The 22,928-nt window shown below is 35.1% G+C and overlaps 1 protein-coding gene across 1 annotated transcript in view; it reads right to left on the bottom strand.

Moving 5' to 3' along the window:
* Positions 1-7,544: 7,544 nt before the first annotated feature.
* Positions 7,545-22,928, bottom strand: part of LOC134809620 (putative EGF-like and EMI domain-containing protein 1) — a 704,739-nt gene continuing 689,355 nt past the window's right edge. Inside the window, exon 16 of the mRNA XM_063807317.1 lies at positions 7,545-7,628. The gene's annotated coding sequence lies outside the window, so the exon portion shown is untranslated. The remainder of the gene's footprint in view (positions 7,629-22,928) is intronic.

Here is a 22,928-nt window from a genome sequence, read left to right as displayed (position 1 = left end):
TTAAAATACTAATTTGTCTTGCACATCTTTTGTTAGATTTTCCCTAGTAGACTACAATTTTTATTGCTATTACAAATAACATTGTAAAAATTATACTTTCTCTTTGTTGCTACTCTATAAAAATGTAATTAATTATTACATGTGAATCTAACATTTTGTCAACTTACTATATATCCTCATATTATACTCAACTACTCTTGTTAGATTCCTTGGTGTTCCTCTCTTTCCAATCTTATATTTCTCTTTTCTTTTTTTAGGGCACTAAGTTAGGATGATTCAGGCTTACCTTATAGCCAAGTATACAAGTAATCAACTTTGTAAATATTATAAATGTGGATAAGAAGAATGTATATTCTATAATTTGGAGTGTAGAATACTATTAGATCAATTTTTAAAATCTTTTCTGTGTGTATATTATTTTTTATCTGCTTAACCTATTAATAATTAAAAGTATGATGAAATTCCCACTATGGAGATGGATATACAAATTTTATTGTACTTCTACTTTTTTTCTTTATATATTTTGAGGCCATTTCATTAGGTTCATGCAAACTATATCTTCTATGTGAATTGAGCTTTTATTATTATTATTATCTTTAACTTTTATTTTAAGTTCAAGGGTACATGTGCAGGCTTGTTTCATAGGTTAACTTGCATCATGGAGGTTTGTTGTACGGATTACTTTGTCACCCAGGTATTAACTCTAGTACCCATTAGTTGTTTTTCCTGATCCTCTTCCTCCTTCCACCCACCATTCTTTGAAAGGCCCCAGTGTGTGTTGTTCCCCTCTAGATGTCCATGTGTTCTCATCATTTATCTCCCACTTATAAGTGAGAACATGCGGTATTTGGTTTTCTGTGCCTGTGTTAGTTTGCTAAGGATAATGGCCTCCATCTTTATCCATGTCCCTGCAAAGGACATGATCTCATTCTTTTTTATGACTGCATATTATTTTGTGGTGTATATGTACCACTTTTCTTTGTTCAATCTATCATTGATAGGCATTTAGGTTGATTCCATGTCTTTGCTATTGTGAATAGTGCTGCAATGAACATACACATGTGTGTGTCTTTATAATAGAATCATTTATATTCCTTTGGGCATATACCTAGTAATGGAATTGTTGGGTCCAAAACTATAAAAATCCCTGGAAGACAATCTAAGCAATATCATTCAGGACATAGGAACAGGCAAAGATTTTATGATGAACTTTTATTATGTGATGACCCTCTCTATAGCTAATATAGTTTTAAAACTTGATATCCATGTAGTTTTTATTTAACCATTTTAATCATTTTCAAGTATACAATTCAGTGGCATTAACACATTCACAATGTTGTGCTACCATCACCACTGTCTTGGTTCAGGCTGCTTTAATAAGATACCATAGAGTAGATGGTTTAAACAACAGAATTTTATTTTTCAGAGTTCTGGAGTCTGGGGAGTCCAAAATGTAGGCATGAGTAGCTTTGATGTCTAGTAAGAGCCCCTTCCTGGTTTGAGGATGTCTGTCTTCTCATTGTGTCCTCACATGGTATAGAGAGAGAGCAAGAGCTAAAACCTCTTTCTCCTCTTATAAAGACCCTAATCCCATCATGGTGGCTCAACTCTCATGACCTCATCTAAACCACATTACATCCCAAAGGCCCCACCCTCTAAAACCATCCCATTGGAGTTTAGAATTTCAATTTATGAATTTTGAGAAACACAAACATGTAGTTCATACCAATTACTCTTCATTTCCAGAACTTCATTATCCCAAACAGAAGCTCTGTACCCATTAAATAATAACTTCTCATGCCCTCCTATCACCAGCCCCTGGCAACCTCTATTCTACTTTCTGTTTTTATGAATTTGACTATTCTGGGTACCTCATGTAAGTGGAATCATATAGTATTTGTCCTATCATGTCTTGCTTATTTCACTTAGCATGTTTTCAAAGTTCATCCATGTTGTAGCATGTAACCTAATATAGTTTCTGTGCTATAGTCTATTTTTACTGGTATTACAATGCTTGCCAGCAGTCTTTTAGCTAGTATTTGCCTGGTGTATCAGTTTAAATCTTTTAATATAATCTTTTTATCTTTGTGCATTAGGAATGTTTCTTATAATCTACAATAGCTTGGTTTTCTCAATTCAATTTGAAAAATCTTTTTTTTTAATTTTATTTTTCAGGGGTGAAGAGTCTTGCTTTGCAGCCCAGATTGGAGTGCAGTGGCATGATCACAGCTCATTACAGCGTCAATCTTCTGGGCTAACGTGATCCTCCCATGTCAGTCTTCTGATTGGCTGGGACTACAGGCATGCACCACCATGCCTGGCTACTTTCTGTAATTTTTGTAGAGATAGAGTTTAGCCACGAGGCCAGGCTGGTTTTGAATTCCTGAGCTCAAGTGAATTGCTGGCCTTAGCCTCTTAAAGTGCTGGGATTACAGGTATAAGTCACTGCGCCCAGCCACATCTGGCTTTTAACTGACATTAAAGTTATGGTTATTGATATACTGGTTATTAAAACTTTTAACCTTTATTTTCAGACCTTATATTATTTTTCTCCTCTCTTGTCTTTTGTAACTGATTAATCGAGGTTGAGATTTTTGTTATTTTTTTCCTTATTTTCTATTTTATTGTTTTTTTTTCCCCACTGCTTCAGACTTTGGACCCCCATTTTACCATATTTAATGTAAAATGAAACAGTATATTAATCCCTACTCCTCAAACTGAAATGTCTTAAAGAATGTGCGTTAACTATATTCTTGTTATTCTGTAATACATATTAATTCTTTAGAGACATTTATCTAAGTCTCTAATATAAAACAATAACACACATTACACAATTACTTTGGAGAATAAATGATAAAACCATAGTGCTTACTTTCAAGAACTAGAGACCATAGCACATCATAGCATGGATTTGGGGGAAAAAATATGGGTTCAGGTTCTGACTCCCCACTTATTATTTGACCCTGGGCAAATAATAAGATGGGTGTAAGAAAGATGGGTCTAAGTAAGTTAGGTGTAATAATATCAATGATGTGTATCAAATGATAATATCAATTGATATGTAATAATATCAATATTCACATATATTCATTCATTTATTCATTGGTAAATATTTGTTTGAACTAATGTATAACTGATTACGTATCAAATGCTGGCTATGCAGTGATAAACAAGATGTATACTCTGCCATTATAAAATTTACAGTCTTGAAAAGCATAAATTTAAAAAAATTATACAAATGACTGAGACCAATTCTCAAAAGAAAGAAATTGGTGTGCAATAAAAGGCTCTTTTAATGGTACTGTATATAAAGTATTTGGAATGTAGTAAACACTCAGTAAATGATGGTAGTATTTTTATGGATAATAATGTCAATGTCTTAGGAGTTTATCATGCATAAATATTAAAAGTGAACATGTTGTATAATGAAATACCAAACTGTGTGTATTTCATTTTCTTAATGATGCCAAAAAAATGAGATTCGAAAAATGATCCATGCTATTTTCAAAAGCAGAATTCAGTGCAGTCAATAGAAACAGATGCAGAAATGTCAAAGATGATGGAATTGGGAGAAAAGAATTTCAAAACAGCAATTATAGCTATGTTTAAGCAGTCAAAAGAGAACATGAATACAATGAGGAGGAACAAAAGTTAAAAAAGAACTCAATTAAACTTCTCAGTTTTAAGCACATCTACATGAAAATTTCACTGATAGAATGAAAAGCAGGGGTGATACCATGGAAAAGAAAAGCAGTAAACGTAAGAGTAACAATAGAAACTTGGCAAAATACATTTAAAAGTAAAAATACTAAAAAACAAACCAACAAACAAACAAACAAAAAACAAGTAAAGAACTTCAGTGGTTTGTGGAATAATATTAAGCAATTCAACAATGCACATTGGGAAGTGAACTAGTGTATCCAGGAAGTGGAACATGCAAGGAAGACTATTGTGAAGCCTTGAGATTTGGTGTTGTTCACTCTGCTGGAGTTTGGAAATGCTTGAGACCTGTTACTCCTTTCTTCTTTCCTTTTTTTTTTTTTCTTTTGGAATGGAAATGTGTACCTATGCCTCTCTCACCGTTGCATTTCAGAAGTAGATAATTTGTTTTCACAGGATCACAGATGAGACTTTGGACTTTTAAGTTAGTGCTGGAACAAGTTAATACTTTGGGGTAATAGTGATGGAATGAATGTATTTGTATGTGTAAGAGACATTAGTTTTAGGGAACCAGGAGTGAAATGTTATGATGTGAATGTTTGTCCCCTCTGAAACTCATGTTGAAGCTTAATCCCTATTGTAACAGCATTAAGAAGGTGGGAAATTTGGCTATGGTATTTGTGAGGTGGAACTTTTGGGAGATATTTAGGATTAGATGAGGTCATAAGTGTGGGGTATTAGTGGTATTATAAAAGGAAAAAGAGATATCTGAACTAGCACACTTAGTTCCCTCACCATATGATGCCTGCTGCACTACTTTGGGACTTTGCAGAGATTCCCACCAGCAAGAAGGTTCTCACTAGACACAGCCCCTTGACCTTGAACTTACTAGGCTCCAGAATTGTAAAAAAAAAAAAATTATTTTCTTTATGAATTATCCAGTCTCTCTCTCTCTTTTAATGAGATGGGGTCTCATTATGTTGCTCAGGCTGGCCTCGAACTCCTGGTCTCAAGTAATCCTCCTGCCTCAGCCTCCCAAAATGTTACAATTACACACATGAGCCACCACACCCAGCAGATTATCCCTTCTCAAAATGAACTAAGACAAGTAATTAAATGAAAATATGAACACAGTAAGCAGGGATATGAAAGATTCAAAAGAACCAAATTACACTTTTAAACCTCAAAAATAGTTGCATAAAAATTTCACAGATGGAATGAAAAGCAAAAAAGACATTATAAAAACAAAAATTGACCTGGTGTGGTGGCTCACACTTGTAATCCCAACACTTTGGGAGGCCAAGGCGGGAGGATCCCTTGAGCCCAGGAGCTTGAGAACAGCCTGAGCAACACCATGAAACCCCATCTCCACTAAAAAACTACAAAAACTAGCTGGGCAGGGTGGTTCGCACCTGTAGTCCCAGCTACTCAGGAGGCTGAGATGAGAGAATCGCCTAAGCCTGGGACATGGAGGTTGCAGTGAGTTGAGCTCATGCCACTGCATTCCAGCCTGGGCCACAGAGTGAGAGCCTGTCTCAAAAAAAAAAAAAAAGAAAAAGAAAAAAAGAAAAGAAAAGAAAAAAGAAAATCAGCAAAATTTTGAGGGTATTAACAATAGAAACGTAACAAAATAAAGAGCAGTTAAAAAGAAAAATAAAAGGAATCTCAGAATTTTGTGGAATAACATTAAACTATCTGTTATATGCATATTTGGAGCCCCAGAAGGTGAAGAGAGACACGAAATGATATAATAACTATTTGAGAAATAATGTTTCCAAGTTTTCACAATGTGATAAAGACTGTAAACTTACAGATATAAAAAGCTTAATGAAGTGCAATCAAGGGAAACACATACATACACAAACACTCAGAAGCACATTACAATTAAATTACTGAAAAGCAATGATAAACAGAAAATCTTACAAGTAGTCAGAAAAAAAAGACATATTACCTAAAGTGAAATAAAGATAAAAATAACAAGACACTTCTTACTAGAAACTAAATAGGAACAACATACTCAAGGTCTTGGCCCCCCCAAAATCTACCAATTTGTAATTCTATATCTAGCAAAAATATGCATACTGTCAATCAATCCCAAAGCAGCCACTTAGAAAATAAAACAGAGACTTATAAATAATGTGCCAACAGCAGAGATAAAACGAATCCCTAAAACATACCCGGTTAATCAAAAAGGAGGCAAGAAATAAAGGAAAACAGTTGAGTAAATAAAAAATGAATTTAAAAGAAAACAAATAGCAATAACGTAGACTTAAATGCAACCATATAAACTCTTACATTAAAAATAAATGCCCTAAAATTTCCAATTAAAATATAACCATTATCAGATGACACAAAAGTCTGCCTATAAAAACTAACTCTAAAAACCTATAGCACAAAAAGGTTAAATGTAAATAATTAAAAAATATATACCATGCAAATAGTAATCCTAAGAAAGCTAGAGTGACTAAATTCAGATCAGATAGACTTTAAACTATGTAATATTTTAGTGATAGATATATTTTGTAATGATAAAATTGTCGACCAATCGAGAAGAGAAAACAATCCTAAACACATATGAATCCAGTATTAGAGTTTTAATACACATTAAATAAAATCTCACAGAATGGAATAGAGAAACAGGCAAATCTACAATTATTGTTGGAGACTTAAACACTGTTCTTTTAGTAATTGATACAACAAGTAGACAAAAACCAGAATGGATAGAGAGGACCTAAATGGCATTAAAAACCACTTGACATAAATAAAATTTATAAAACATTCACCTAAGAAAAGCAGAATATACATTTCTTTATACATGTATATGAAACATTCACCAAGATATACCATATTTTAGGCTACAAAATAAGTTTCAATATATTTAAGAGGGCTGAAATTAAACAGAGTATGTTCTCTGACTACAATTAAATTAGATGAGAAATATCAGAAAAATATATGAAAAATGCTAAGTATTTGTATAAAGCAAAACAAAATATCACTTCTATATATGTACGGTCAGAAATAAGCCATAACAGAAATTAAAAAATATTTCGAATTAAGCAAATATATATATATATTTAAGATATACCGAAATGTGTAGGATGCAGGTAACACTGCCATTAGGAAGAACAAATATAGCTTTAAAAAACTTTTGTGTAGAAATGAAACAAGTTGCAAAATTAATTATCTGAGCTTTCACTTTAAACATATAAATTAGAAAATAAATTCAATGTAAGCAGAAGACAGGAAATAATATAGATGAGGACAAAAATAAAAAAATAAAAAAGTAGTAATTAAAGCAAGAATAGGATTTTTGAAATCTTGATAAACACTTTAAAGAAATGATAAATCTTTAGCTAGAATAATCAAAGAATAAAGGAGACCCAGACTACTAACATAAGAACTGGAAAATGTGACATCATCACAGTTACTAAAGAGTAATAAGAGAATATTGTAAGTACCTTTATGGCAATAATTTTAACCTCCTCAAAGAAATAAACTGCTTTGTTAATTGCCAAAGTCAACTAAAAAAGAAATAGAAAATTTGAATAGGTGTGTATCTATTAAAAAATTGAATTTGTAATTAAAAACCTTCTAAAAAAGTAAACTCCCAAACCATATAGTTTCACTAGTAAATTTATTCCAAAGCCAAAGACTTTTTGAGAAAATGACACACCAGAAACTTTCATAAACATTAACATTAAAATGTTTAACAAGCCGGGCGCAGTGGCTCACACCTGTAATCCGAGCACTTTGGGAGGCCGAGGCAGGCGGATTACCTGAGGTCATGAGTTCGAAACAAGCCTGGCCAACATGGTGAAACCCCCATCTCTACTAAAAATACAAATATTACCTGGGCGTGGGGGTACACACCTGTAATCCCAGCTACTCCGGAGGCTGAGGCAAGAGAATCACTTGAACCCATGAGGCAGAGGTTGCAGTGAGCTGAGATCATGACATTGCACTCCAGCCTGGGGGAAGAGCAAAATTCCATCTCAAAACAATAGAATAAAATAAAATAAATTCAACAAAATTTTAACCAATCAAGTTTAACACTTTTGAAATAGATAATACATCATGTTAGGGTTTATCTCGGTGATTCAAGCATGATTTACCATTTGAAAAGCAATCATTGCAATTCATCATATCAACAGAATAAAAGAGAAAACCCTAATGATTATCATAATAGATATAGAAAAAGCTTTTGACAAAATTCCACAGCCATTCATAATTAAAAGCACCACACATAAGAGTAAATGGGAACTTTCTCAGCCCAATAAAAGGCATGTAAGACAAATCTACATCTATCATTATATGCACGGATGACAGACTAATATCATTCTACGTAAGATTGGGAAAAAGTCACTATCTATACAACATTGTACTAAAAGCCCCAGCCACTTAAGTAAGGCAAGAAAAAAAATAAAAGACACTAAGACTGAAAATAAACCTTTTTATTGGAATATTTGAAAACTTAGAAATTCGTAAAGAATCCAGAAAATTACTTGCTAGTGTTACTTGAACTAGTAAGAGAGTTTAGCAATACTCAGAATTTAAGATTAATTACACAATTCATTTCATTTCTACATACTTGCAAAAACAAATAAAAATTGAAATTAAATAGCGCTTACAATAGCATCAAAAACATAAAGTACTTACATGATGGTTAATATTGAGTGTTAAGTTGATTGGATTGAAGGATGCAAAGTATTGTTCCTGGGTGTGTCTGTGATGGTGTTGCCAAAGGAGATTAACATTTGAGTCAGTGGACTGGGAAAGGCAGACCCACCCTTAATCTGAGTGGGGACCATCTAATCAACTGCGAGCGTGGCCAGAATAAAGGCAGGCAGAAGAATGTGGAAAGACTACACTGGCTAAATCTTCTGGCCTCCATCTTTCTCCCACACTGGGTGCTTCCTGCCCTCGAACATCAGACTCCAAGTTCTTCAGCTTTTGGACTCTTGGACTTAGACCAGTGATTTGTCAGGGGGTCTCAGGCCTTTGGCTACAGACTGAAGGCTGCACTATCGGTTTTCCTACTTTTGAGGTTTTGGGACTTGGACTGGCTTCCTGGCTCCTCAGTTTGCAGGCAGCCTATTGTGGGACTTCAGCTTGTGATCATGTGAGTCAGTTCTCCTAATAAACTTCCCTTCATATATACACCTATCCTATTAGTTCTGTCCCTCTAGAGAACACTGACTAATACAATTTAAGAGTAAATTTAATAAAATATGGGTAAAATATTTCTTCAATTTGATTAAAAATGTCTACAAAAATATACAGCTAACGTTACATTTAATGATGAAAAACTCAAAACTTTCCCACTAAGATAAAGAACAAGGAAAAAATGTCTTCCTTCACTACAGCTTTTCAACATAACAATGGAATGCAATAAGGCAAGAAAAAGAAATGAAAGGTATACAGATTGGAAGGGAAGAAATCAAACTGCCTTTGATGACATGATTGTCTATGTAGAAAATTTGAGACTTAACCAATAAAAAAGTTCACAGAAATAATAAGGAATTATATTAAGGTTGCAGGATGGAAGATTAATTTACAAAAGCCTATCGCCTTTCTTTCTTTCTTTCTCTCTCTCCTTTTTTCTCTCTCTTTCTCTCCTTCTTTCTTTCTTTCTTCTTTCCTTCTTCCTTTCTTTTTTTTCAAGGCCTGACTCTTCTGTCACCCAGGCCAGAGTGCAGTGGTGCAATCTCAGCTCACTGCAACCTCCACCTCCTGGGCTCAAGCCATCCTCCCACTCAGCCTCCTGAGTAGCTGGGAATACAGGTATGTGCCACCACACTTGGCTAATTTTTGTATTTTTTGTACAAATGGGGCTTCACCATGTTGCCCAGATTGGTCTCAAATTCCTGAGTGCAAGCGATCTGCCCACCTTGGCCTCCCAAAGTGCTAGGATTACAGGTGTGAGCCACTGCATCCTGCCAAGTCTATCACTTTTCTATGTCTCAGCAATAAACAAGTGTAACCTGAAACCAAAAATGCAATACCATTTACATTAGCACTCTAAAAAATAAAACACTCAGGTATAAATCTAACAAAGTGTATACAAGATCTACATGAGTAAAATTAGAAAACTCTGATGAAAGAAATCAAAGAACCAAATTAATGGAGATATTCCAATGTTATAAACAGAAAAATGATATTGTCAATATGACAGTTTTTTTCAATTTGACATACAGGCTCAGTGCAAACCCAGTCTAAACCCCAGCAAGTCATTCTGTGGATATTGAGCTGAGTATTAAGTTTAGATGAAGAAGCAAAAGACCCAGAATAGCCAACAAAATATGAAAGGAGAACAAAGTTGAAGGATTGATGCTACCTGCTATAAAACCATAGTAATCAAGACAGTGTTATATTATTAAAATAATAGAAAAATAGATCAGTGGAACATAATGGAGAGCCCAGAAATAGACCCACATACTATAAACATAGTCAAATGACCTTTGATGAAGAATTAAAGGCAATACAATTGAGAAAAGATAGTCTTAAAAATTATGTTGAAATAAACAGACATCCACATGCAGTAAATTAAGCTAGACATAGACCTTACACCCTTTATGAAAAGTAACTTGAAATGAATCACAGACCTAAAAGTAAAACACAAAGCGATAAAACTTCTAGCAGATAACAGAAGAAAATTCTAGATAAGCTAGGGTTAGGTGATCGCTTCTCAGATATAAAACCAAAGACACAGTCTATAAAATAAAGAATTGATAAGCCGAATGTCATTAAAATAAAAAAATTTTTACTTCATAAAAGTTAAGAGAATGAAAAGAAAAGCCACAGACTGGGAGAAAATATTTGCAAAAGGCAAATTTGGTAAAGGACTATTATCCAAAATATACAAAGAACTTTTAAAACTCAATAATAACCCAGTTTAAAAATGGGCCAAAGACTTAGACACCTAACCCAAGAGGACATATACATGAAAAATGAGCATATAAAAAGATGCTCCACATAATATGTTAACAGGGAAATGCAAATTAAACAACAGTGATATAGCACCTCATACTATTAGAATGGCTCGAATCCAGAACACAAACAATACCAAATGCTAACAGGGATGTGGAACAGCAGGAACTCCCACTCATCACTGGCAGAAATTCATTGCAAAGTGGTACAGCCACTTTGGAAGATAGTTTAATGACTTCTTGCAAAACTAAAAATACTCCTACCTTAAAATCCAGTAATTATAGTCCTTGTTATTTACTTAAGCAAGTTGAAAACATTATCTACACAAAAAACTTCACACAGATGTTTTTAGCAGCTTTACAGATAATTGTCAACACTTGGAAACAACCAAGATCATGTTCAGTAGGTAAGCCAATAAATAAATTGTGGTAATCCAGAAAACAAATATTCAGTGCCCAAAAGAAATGAGCTATCAAGCCATAAAAATACATGGAAGAAATTTAAAAGCATATTACTCAGTAAAGGAAGCCAATATGAAAAGACTACATACCACATGATTACAACTATATGACGTTTTGAAAAAGGCAAAGCTAAATTAGTGATTACCAGAAATAAGACTGGAAGGAGGGATAAATAGGTGGACCAAAGGGTATTTTTAGGCCAGTGGATCTATTTTGTACACTATAATGGTGGATATATGTCACTATACATTTGTTCAAACTCACTGAATGTAAAACACCAAGTATACACCCTAATGTACACTGTGGACTTCCAATTATAATGATGTCTTAATGTAGATTAATCAATTGTATCAAATGAACTACTAAGGTGGTGAATGTTGATAATAGAGGAGGCTGTGTGTTTGTAGAGGTTGGGGTTATGTGGGAAAGCTGCTGAATTTTGTTGTGAATCTAAACTGCTTTAAAAAATAAAGTCTATTAAAAATGTGGGTAAAAGCTATACTCTAAAATATATAAAACATTTTTTAAAGAACGAAATGAATGGAGCAATTATATTATATTCATAGATTGTTGAAAGACTCAACATTGTTGAAATTAAAGTGTAAATTGAATTCAATTTACATCAAAATCCCAGGGGCTTTTTACAAAAATAGAAGTTTTTCTTCTATTTTTCTAAAATTCATATGAAAATTCAAAAGCTCTATCTGGAAATACCAACAGAATGTTATAAATGATCAGCAATGTTGGAGAACTTACACTACGTGAATTTAAGATTTACTTATTATAAAGTTATCTTAAATAAGACTGTGGTCTTGGCAAAAGAATAGGCAATAAGTTCAATAGAACAAAATGGAGATTCTAAAAATAGACTGATGCATACATAGTCAATTGATTTTTGACAAAGGTGCCAAAGTAATTCAATGGAGAAAGGTTGGACTTTTCAACAAATGATGTCAGAAAACTGGATATCCAAATGGAAAATAAAAATTAACCTCAGTCTTTAACTCAGCCACACGTAAAAATTATCTCAAAATGGACAATAGATTTAAATATAAAAGCCAATGCTATAAAAATTTCTTAAGAAAAAGCATAAGAGAAAATCTTTGTGACCTTGGAAAAGGCAAAGATTTCTAGAATACAAAAAGCACAAACATAAAAAGTTGATAAATCTGACTTCATCAAAATTTAAAATGTTTTAATATTCAAAAATCTCCATGAAGAAAATGAATAGGAAAGACAGGGGCTGGCAGAAAATCTTCACTGTACGTATATCTGAGAATAATATGTATTTTACAATATAATAGTAAAAGAATATAAATCCAATTAGAATGAGTAAAAGGCTTGAAAGTTTTACCAAAGGTATATAAATGGTGATAAGTCATGAAGAAATGTTCAAATGCATTCGTTCTCATGTAAATGCAAATTTAAACTGCATGAGATACCATTACGCACCACTGAAACAGCTCAAATTACAAAACTAAAAATACTCTAACTTTAAAATCCAGTAATTACAGTCCTTGTTATTTACCCAAACAAGTTGAAAACATATTATCTACACAAAAACCTTCACACACATGTTTTTAGCAGCTTTACTGATGATTGCCAACACTTGGAAACAACCAAGATCACTTTCAGTAGGTAAGTCAATAAATAAATTGTGGTACATCCAGACAATAAATATTCAGTGCCCAAAAGAAATGAGTTATCAAGCTATAAAAATACATGGAAGAAATTTAAGAGCATATTACTCAGTAAAGGAAGCCAATATGAGAAGGCTACATACCACAGGTAGTGGCAAGGATGTGGATATGGAGAACTATGGGAATGTAAAATTGTACATCCCTTTGTAAAACATTTGTATAGTTTCATATAAAGTTAAATATACCCTTACCACATGACTCAGCACTTCCACCTCTAGTAATTTACCTAAAAGAAAAAATACTGGGAAGGGTAGCTGGGGGCTGGGGAGGGCGGGGGGATGGTTAACGGGTACAAAAGAGATAGAAGGAATAAATAAGATATACAATTTGGTAGTGCATCAGGGTGATTATAGTCAATAATAACTGAATTGTACATTTTAAAATAAAGAGTGTAATTGGATTGTCTGTAACTCAAAGGATAAGTGCTTAAGTGGATGGATATACCTCATTCTCCATCCATGATGTGCTTATTTCATATTGCTTGCCTGTATCAAAACATCTCATGTAGCCCATAAATATATATACCTACTATGTAGCCACAAAAATTAAAAACAAAGAAAAATATAAAAATAATTTTAAAACTTGACAAAAAAGGAAAAATACAGACATGTCCACACAAAGTTCTTTCACAGCAACTTCATTCTATAATTGGAAATGAAGTATCCAATAGGTGATTATGGGAATCCATACAAATAAATAGTATGCAATGATAACGAATAAATTCCTGATATGCAACAATATGGGTAGCTCTGAAAAACATTATGCTGAGCAAATCATACCAGAAACAAAGACTTCATACTATATATTCATTTTATATGAAATTCTAATGCATAGTGATAGAAATCACATTAGTGGTTGGGAATAGGGTGCAGATTACTGGGAAGAGCACAGGAAATATTCTGGGGTAATAGAAATGTTCTAAATCTTCACTGTGGTGATAGTTACAAGGGTATACACATACGGTCAACCCTCCTGTAGGTTTTGCATCCACAGATTCAACCAACCGCCTATTGAAAAACTAAATAGCAATACAACAGTAAAAGAATACAAATAAAAACACAGCCTAACAACCATTTACATAGCATTTATATTGCATTGGGCATAATAAGTAATTTAGAGATTATTTAAAGTGTATGGGAAGATGTGTGTAGTTTATACAGAAATGCTACACCATTTTGTCTAAGGGAATTGAGCATCTGAGGATTTTGGTTTCTGAAGAACATCCTGTTCTTCAGATGTTCCCCAGATATGGAGGGACAACTGTATATATTTGCAGTGATGGTTACATAGGAACATTTTATCATGTATAAATTATACTTCAATAAAGTTGATTTGTTTAAACAGCTTTCAGCTTACTGAGAAAGATATGCATAGATAATACAACATTACATGCTAATATATATCATATGTTTCTAAAACCGTAAGACAGCTACTCATTCCTGCAGTTATGTCATTAGATCTTTCTGTTTTCAAAATTTTTCTTTTAGAAATTCTGTCAAACATTTATATTTAAAAATCATTAGAATTTTGTTACCACTTTCTCAGACCTATTGTCCTGGTAATGAGAAAGTCATCTTCACCCTTTAGAGGTGCATTGGCTTTGGACCTAAGGCTTCACATCTGAATTAACACAATTTTTAAAAATTATATTGTGTCAAAATAAGTAATAAAGGTAATGGTAAAGCAGTTTTTGAAGGGTGTTTGGCCTTCTTTGAAGCTGTGCTCTTTATATCGGCTGTGAAGAAACAAGATAATATCCTATTTCTCCCTGTGTAGAAGGATGCTTGGGGAATCACACCTGTGAACTGTAGTTTGTAGATGTGGAATCAGATCCGGAAAAGAAAAGGCAAACTCCACTGACAGATTAAATGAAAAGTAAACAGGTTTGTTTAAGGAAATGACAATGAGATGGGTGTTTTGACAGGATTCATGGTGATGAAAAGTTAAAAGAGTCTTTACCCAGCTTGGGATCTGTCTTCCATCTCACCCTTAGTCCCTTAGTCTTTCACAATGTGAAGGGCAGATGGTAGATAATGTCATCATGACAAGTAGCATTTAACACACATCAGAGAGTCATCAGTCTATTCCCTCCTTATTAGAATCTGTACTTCACTGTATTCTTTTTAGTGGGGAACAGAATGCACAACAAACAATCCCACTAAACCAGATATCGTGTACTGATTGATCTCATTTTACAACCTGGTTCTTATATGACCTTGCCTTTCTGCTCTCACTGCGTGATATGGCCAGACCCTGCTCTTTGTGAGTGACAATCAGCCCTTATTTCTCTAAAGTAATATTTATAAGAATCCCAGAAAATAAAAAATACCTACACCTCAAGAAAAAGTCAGCAGTGTTATTACTAATGACTAGTATAATTAATACATTAGCATTGCAGACTGAAGGTATAGGAGACTAGAAAGCAAAGTGGTTATGCCAAAAGTTTGGGAATTGGGTTGACAGGTTTGTTTCCTGGTTTTCCTGCTATCTAGCTTTATGATCTTTTGAAAACTACTTTTTCATATTTCAAATGAGAGTTCTAATATCTACTGTAGGCTTTTTTTTTTTGAGGATTCAAAGAGATAAGGAATGCAATCGCTGATGACATTTCCTGGTACACTGTTTGGTATATAGTAGCTTTGTTTATCATTATAGATTTTATTAAGAGTTAGGATTCCAGACTCCTAATGCTCATGGACAGCTCCAGCAATGGGCAAATCTTAATTTTATGCCCAAGTTTCCTTTTCTGTGAATTAGGGTATGACACCTTTCCTATCTATCCAGATGGATCATTAAGAGAATCTAATGGGAAGGAGCTCTGACACTTGCAATGGCTAATTAATAGTGTGCCCACTTTCTCTGTATCTGTACTGGGAGTAAGGAGTGGGAGTCAGAAAAAGTGAAATTTAAAATAATTTTTTTAAATTGGCTCAGAGAGCACTTTAGAGAAGAGAAATGCGTAATTGCATAAATTACAAAGTTTGAGTAAGACAACGAGGGTGAGAAACATGATTCTATTAAAATCAGAATAAAAAACCATGCATTATCCTGAAAGTATATACAAATGTGAAGAATGTTGGATTCTAGGAAATTATTTTTTAAGATTGTTAGGAAGTGAAACTCGGGTCTTTGTTTGGCCTGCTTCACCATACACATACACACATGAGCGCGCGCGCACACACACACACACACACACACACACACTCTTAATTCCATGCGATTAAGAGCTCCGTTCCTGTCATTTTCAACATGCCACTGCTTCCCAGAACTTGGGGAGGCTTTGCGAGACAGGGCTGCCTAGTTCTTAAGTGTCCATCTTTGCATAACTCTGGTTTCTGAAGAGGTACACCAGAGGAAAAGTGCACACTGTCATTTCCAGGATTTACAGGGAACCAAATGCTTGAGTCAGAAGTTGCCAAGTACACATTTCATTTTGATTTAAAAGACAGTTAATGTCTAAAGTTGAAAAGAACACAAATGATTATTAATAAAATAAGTTACAGTAACTAACAGCTGAGAAGCAGATCTTTTTTACATGCAGCAGATGATGCTAATTTGCAGTTAGGTAGCTAAAGTGGGCTCCTAATAAAATGAGAATCAGTTTTCCGAATGATGGTACAGTAAGGCACTAGATTCTCTTTGAAGATAAAGAGGCAGATGGGGGATTTTGATATGTCACTGGAAAAATCATTTTCTGTAGTTGTACTATAATGCTCTGTTTATACCCCTAACTTCAGTGCCACAACGACTTGGCAAGGAGCCACAATGGCTCACAAATGGATGCTTATGGGGGCATTAAATGGCGCAGGCTTAGTTGCAGACTGGAGAAAATGAAGAGGCTGATGGTAACTGTAAATGTGGACCTTTCCAGTGAATGGTGATATATAAGACTGATGACTAATAAACATACCCTACATGGGAAACATTTGAGTGATGACATCTTTTTTCTTTCACCCTTTTAACTAGCCACAATAGCTGGGATTTTACTTAAGGAATATATGGGAAACAGACTAAGACCCAAGGCAGATCACCCTGGCAGCTGTAGAAAGAGAAGGCTACACTTTCCCATGTATGTTATCTGCATTTTTCTGATTTAACATCTGCCAGGGGGATTAGCTTGGTCCCCTGCATGCTGCACATTGAATGCCCAAGTCTGGTGGACAACAGTAGCTTCCTGCTCTAAGAGAAAAGAGACAGGTTATTCAACTGTGGCCATGAGGCCCCTGGCTCTAGCCATGGCCATGCTGCTTGGCTTTTTGGACAAATATACCCACAAAGATTCCATGTTATCTTAGGCACAATTCATTTCTAAACTACTTCTTTCCTGTGTCTCAACAAGGAAGATATGTGCACTTCCTTGATACTCATAGGGATATTATGATGAACAAGTGACAAAATTATTATAATTTTGCAAAGCATAAATCATAGTGCAAGACGTCATATTATTGGCTAATGCTATTTTGAAACAAAGAAAGGATTTCTTTAAAACTTGTCAGTGTGATTTACTATGTCCTAATGTTTGCCTGTAGATATATATTTTGGGGTGCAAAATTAGCTTGGTATGCTATTAGGCTCTACCACATCACTAAGCATATTCTTACTCTTTTTATCTACTCTGTTTCCTCCTATGTTGCTATACTAGTCCATTCTTTCTTTGTTATAAAGAAATGCTTGAAACTGGGTAATTTATAAAAGGAGGTCTAATTGGCTCACTTCTCTGCAGGCTGTACAGGAAGCACGATGCTGGCATCTGCTGAGCTTCTCAGTGTGATTTATTATGTGCCTAACGTTTGCCTGTAGATACATATTTTGGGGTGCAAAATTAGCTTAGTATACTATTAGACTCTATCACATCACTAAGCACGTTGTTACTATTTTCATCTACTCTGTTTCCTCCTATGTTGCTGTACTAGTCCATTCTTTCTTTGTTATAAAGAAATGCCTGAAACTGGGAGGTCTAATTGGCTCAAGTCTCTGCAGGCTGTACAGGAAGCATGATGTTGGCATCTGCTGAGCTACTGGGGAGGCCTCAGGAAGCTTACAATCATGGTGGAAGATGAAGCAGGAGCTAGCACATCACATAGTGAGAGCAGGAGCAAGAGAGAGAGCGAGCAGGGAGGTGCCACATTCTTTTAAACAACCAGATCTGATGAGAACTCACTCACTATAATGAGAACAGCACCAAGCAGATAGTACTAAACCATGCATGAGAAAACTACCCTTATGATCTTATCACTTCCCACCAGGACCCATCTCCAACACTGGGGATTACAATTCAACATGATATTTGGGCAGGAACACATATTCAAACTATAACAGTTGCTAAAATCAGCCTGGTGCAGTAGCATGTGCCAGCTACTAAGGAGGCTGAGGCAGAAGAATCACCTGAGCCCAGGCATTCATGTCCAGCTGGGAGACAGCGAGGGCCCATCTCTAAAAAATAAAATACACAACTTGCTATTTCTTTCTATTTTTGAACCTAAGTTAGATGACTTTAGGCACACAGGCAAATCATTCCAGTTTTTTGGATATTTTCAGCAACTTGCTTTTCTCTCACTAGAAAAAAAAAATCACTTTAGGATAAAAAAGAACATGTACCTGTTTATCCTCTTCTGGTCATTCTAGGACCATATTCTTGGTCTGCTTCTGGTCATTCCAGGACCATATTCTTGGTTCTACCATCGGAGAAGGGAAGGGGGCACTCCTTTGCTCAGATATACACTTCTTCATATCAACATAAACATAAACTGTTTCTTGATATCTGTAGTACCTCAAAGTCTGTCGGTCTTCTTATTTTACCTTTATTATACAATGCTCAAAGCAGATTCAAGGGTCCAGCCTCTGTGTTAGAGAACTAAATGGAAGATGTTAAGGTCAGCATGACAACATGACAATCAGGTCAACATGACCCTTTTCAGGACTAAGTGCTAATCCTGTGGCCAGCTCAAAGAATAATGCTGTCCCCCTCCCCGCAGTTTTTCCTTTCATCACATTTGTTACGAAGACAAAATGTTCTATTTAGAGTCAAGATTGCCTATTTAACATGATGTGGAAAAAGAAATTATAAAGTTATTTAAAAAGTTCTTCCTCCCTACTCTCCATTCTCCACCATTACCCTGCCCAACTACATAAACATTAAAATCCAATCTAGCCCTCATTGTGAGACTTAGGAAGGCATGTTTCTATTGGCAACCAAGTTCCTTAACATCACTGCACACTGACTAGAAAGGAATCAGGATTGACGAAAACACAAAGGTAAGATTTGTTCTAGATGATTTATTCTGCTGTAATTTCTTCCAAAAGCTCCCTATCCCCAAAACACACACACCCTTTTTTCCCTTAAATAAATAATGAGCTTTGGAAGTCCTTTAACCTGTTTTTCTTATAGACATCTTTCTAAAAGAAAATAGAGACAGTATATTCTGGAAGTTTATATAAGTTCCAAAAAAGGAGTCACTCTGGTGCAGTTTCAACCCTCACTACAGCAGGTTTCTTTATGGTGAGTATGACAAAGGGCAGGCTGTGCTGCAAAAATGCCAGCCATCTCTGTGTTCAGAAACCTTCTATCACTCTTCTTGATTTGACATGAAATATTAAACACCAGTTACCAGCAAAAACTTATTGAACACAGATGTCCACTATCACTTTCAAATTGCTAAAGTCAATTTAGGTTTATATATTTTCTTTGCTTCAGCATTCGCATGCAACACAAATGTTCTGTGACAGTAATGATTTCGCAATATACCATTTCAATTAGGAAAGCACGTTGTATATGTGTTTTCATTTTTAAAATGCCTATTTCTTTTCATTTTGAAGCTCTGTGTCCCTCAATAATAATGGGACCTTGGATTGAAAAATAAATAAAAAGAAAGAGCTCCACCTACTGATTCATTTTACAAACGTTTTTTCTGTTCTACTTGAATTGAAAATGCTCTTTGGCACAACAGGGACCTTGTGAACATGTAACTCAAACTGTTTGGTTTGGAAAAAAAAGAAAAAAAAGATACAGGACTTGCCCCCATGGAAAGGAATTGGTTAGAATGGAGCTCTGTCTGTCTCTGTGACTTAAAAGGCCTCCTCCCCTTTTTCTGTGCCCCTCAGAAGACCTAATTAATAAGTCTGCTTCAGGTTTAGTGCTCCCCAGGGGTATAGGTTAACTGTGGCATTCCCTTTTGCTGGGTTTAACAGAATTCTGGCGAGTCACACATTTTGCTCTACTACAATAATCGTATTCATGTCACTGGCTGCCCCTTCCTTCTGAAGGACTTGGTGGGCGCCCTTTGAAAGGATTTACAGGGCCATTTCTCCCACTGGTGAAACTGGAATTGTTCAATGCCTACCATACTACTTCCCCACACCCACCAGCACCTAGTCTCAAGTGATTTCATAGGGAAGTGAAGAAAAACATCCACTGGGAACCTGGGGGTAACTTAAGGAGGCCAAGATTAATTACTTGAGGAGGAACTGCCTGGGCCGGACACTGGGGGTGCTCTTTGGGAGCAGCATCTGGAACGATGGCCTGTTGTGATGTCTGCCAGCTCTGGTCCTGCTAACTCAGTTGCTCAAAAGCTTCCAGAACCATTTTTAATTCCTGCCTTGGAGCTACTTTTAGGGGCGTGTCCCCAGGAGTCTCTCATTGTGTGCCAACCCATGCAGTTTTCTGGTTGTATCACATCAGACTGATGTGACTTATTGGGGGAATATTCTAACCTCTTGACGGGTCACAATGTCCTGGGCCTTCCAGTTTGGACCTTGCTTCCTACATTATAGAATTTCTTTTAAGAAGAACAAACCCTAGACTGTATTTGTCTCATACATTTGAGCAGTGACTATAGAAAATATTACCAATGGGTAATAAGATGGTATCTAGAAACACACAATGGAGTGGCTTCAAGTCCCCTACCTTTGAACCTGTCCGCTCAGTCATGCATTCCATAGACATGATTAACTAACCATAGGACCCAGGTATTCGAGGTCTGAATATAAAATGTTCATTCTTCCCCCAAATGATTCACACATCACCTATCACCGCACAGTTGCCAAACTCTATGGTTTTCTTGTCACACATAAATTCAATAGCTGACCACAGCCAGGGACAGAGATTTCTTATAAATCAAATAACTGCAAACATTAGAGAGAGAGGGAGGGGACTCACTGCCACATTTCGGTCAATCAAAAATATGTGTAATGAGAGTCTACTTTGTTCAAGGTGCTGTGCTTGGTGCTATGGGAATATCGAATAAAATATGACTGGCCCTAACTTTGAAGCAAGGGAAATATCTACCTCACATTGGTGCTATGAGGATTATATGCAATTACCCAGCCCAGTGACTGGCACATAGTTGGTGATAGGTAAATGGCCACTATTATCTTTTCTAGTAATGTTATATTTAAGCAATATTTAAAAAATAAAAGCAATGCCCAAAATGGAAGAGATAATGGATTACAAAACAGTTGACCAAGACACTGATTGTTTTGAGATCAGAAAAAAAGGAAAATTCTTGGAATCTGAAATAGGTTTGCTTCATGCAAATTGTATTTTAGCCCTAATTACAATTTACTATTTTGGGAAGCTCACTAAGTTCCAGGTGCTAGGCTGAGCTCTTGACAATTTCATCTCTTTTTGACTTTCACAATCAAACGATGTAGACATGATCACTCCTAATTTACAGATGAGAAAATAAGGCTCAGAGAGGCTTAGTCACAAAGGCCTGACACTGATGCACATGATTTTTCCACCTAATCAAACTGTCTCCATCATAGAATTATAGTCTATTAGAGCTAGAAGGAAATGCAGAGGCCAGCTTGTTCTAATTGCTAACTTGACAGGTAAAGAAGCAGAGGTCCAGAGAAGAAAAGTGATTTGCACAAATTCACACATTTAACTAGTGACATAACTGAAATTAGAAACTAAGGCTTTTGGTTCCAAGTTGGTGTCATTTTCAATATTTTCACATTTTTTTCCCAATGAATCTTAAATCAATAGCACTTATACAATACAAATGTAAAAAGACTGTGTTAAGAAAAATCTTTGTGCTTCACATCAATTTTATATTACCTGTCTTCTTTGCTGGGTAAATACTTAATGATTTCCTATTTCTGAGAAATCATTCTCTACCTCACATTCCACTCCATTTCACCACCAGCACACCCCTGACACTCACAATACACACGACCTATTTTAATTCAGAAGGTAAAATGCTGGCTAAATTTATATCCCAGCATGTGGGGCTTCTTTTTAAGCCCAGACTTAATTGAACCATTCCCTGCCCAAACTCACTTTTCTTTGGGATTTGGAGCTAATCTGTTTACTAAGAACTCTGCAACCTAGGACAAGTATGACAAATATCTACTAATAGATATTAATAATTCATCACAGAATTCTTTTACCCTTTGCTCATGAATGGTCCCAAACTCAATCAGAATACCAGTCAATCAGATTGTCAAGTGAGATGAAAACTTTTTGTTCTCCCTAATCCTTTTCCTTGGTCTAAAATAATTATACTGCTTTGTCCCTCTTTTGTTTCTGTTATAGTGCTCCACCATTTCCTAAAATTTCCTTAAGCACAAAAGCAAATCCAAAAATCAGTAGTTGATTTGCTTTATCTTATCTTTCAGTTCTTGAATTCAATCCTTTTTTACTTTTCTGAAAGTGCAATTGTTTTTCAGAAAGCAAACACCTGTGTAACCCTCAAGACTACCAAATAAAATATTGTCAGTGTCCTTTGTGTCCCCTCTCAATCATTGCCTCTCAAAGTTACCATTACTATGAATGGTAGGTAATTGCTTTTGTTTATACCACCTAAGCTGGCATTGTTAAACATTTCCTTTTGTCCTGTTTTTGAACTAAATTTAAATTGAGTCATACTATACATACATATATATGTATATATATGTGTGTGTGTATATATATGTATATATATGTGTGTGTGTGTATATATATATACACATATATATATACGTATATGGCTTCTTTCACTCAACATTATTCCATGCACTCATGGATATTCCCCAAGTTGTTTAAAAATTCTACTATTAAAGACATTGAGTAGTTTTTAGTTTTGACTATGGTAAGAAATGCTGCTATGAACATTTTTATGCATATCTCTTAATATAAATGTTTTGCATTATCTTAGGTGTATGTTAAAGAGTAGAATTACAAGGTCATAACCTACGTGTA

Source organism: Pan troglodytes, chromosome 2, assembly GCF_028858775.2.
Source record: "Pan troglodytes isolate AG18354 chromosome 2, NHGRI_mPanTro3-v2.0_pri, whole genome shotgun sequence".
NCBI classification, from domain to species: domain Eukaryota; kingdom Metazoa; phylum Chordata; class Mammalia; order Primates; family Hominidae; genus Pan; species Pan troglodytes.
This window is presented reverse-complemented; position numbering and strand designations above follow the sequence as displayed.